The sequence below is a fragment of the Engystomops pustulosus genome, chromosome 4 (genome assembly GCF_040894005.1).
Source record: "Engystomops pustulosus chromosome 4, aEngPut4.maternal, whole genome shotgun sequence".
In the NCBI taxonomy this organism is placed as follows: Eukaryota; Metazoa; Chordata; class Amphibia; order Anura; family Leptodactylidae; genus Engystomops; species Engystomops pustulosus.
Genome location: NC_092414.1, coordinates 53920072 through 53921049, shown reverse-complemented (window position 1 = coordinate 53921049; position 978 = coordinate 53920072).

The following is a 978-nucleotide window of genomic DNA, read 5'->3' as shown; positions in this document are numbered from 1 at the left end:
GCGTTGCTTTTTTGATGCATTCAAAAAGGCTTCAGCCTTGATCACATGCTGAGGTTACATTATGTTTCAACTGCATCTGTAACGCAATGTAACCTTGACATGCGATCAAGGCTGAAGCCTTTGGAATGCGACAAAAACGCATCAAAAAAACGTCACAACGTTACAACTTCATCACAATCAATACGAGGTGGTTTTAGGTGCAGTTTTGTTAAGTACAAGACATGAACTGAATGAGCAAACTTGAATTTAAAGGAGAAACCTGTTCCACAAATGCCTTTCAACACTTAGGCCCCTTCCACACTTGCGTTGCAGATCACGTCAGAGTCTGATCAGGGAGCGATCACGGTTTGGTCAGTGAAAAACACGCATTTTGCATCAGAGTGCAATCAGTTTTCAGTCAGAGTTTGTTCAGTGTCTCAGCTTTTCACACGCGTTTTAAATGCATCTTTCACGCGCAGATAATGCGTGTGAAATGGACTCAGGACTGAGCTCTATCTTTTCTATGACAATTGATGCGTGAAAAACGCATTGCACTTGCATGTGTCTCAAAGTGCAATGCGTTTTTGATGCATCTCCATAGACTCGTATGGTGCGTTTTTCACATGCGTGACTTGCTAAAGTAGAGCATGCCGAGATTTAAACGCACGTTAAAAAAAAAAACTGTGCGTGTGAAAAAAAAATGCAAGTCTGAAAAGACCCATTGATTACAATGGGTCAGAGTGCAATGCAAGTTCTGCACGTCAAAAGCACGCGCAGAAAACACGCGTGAAAAACGGGCACTTCCTCTAAGCGTTTGAAAGTAACACTAAATGCTTGACAAAACCTTCAGTAGGTGCAGTGTTGTATGAATAAATCCACTTGATTTTCACTTTGAGCCTGGAGAGCCACCTTTGTTTTTTGTGTAATATATATGATACAATATAAATATAGTATACAAGTATACCTTGTCTACCTGTAGATAGAAAACAGAGGCACAAA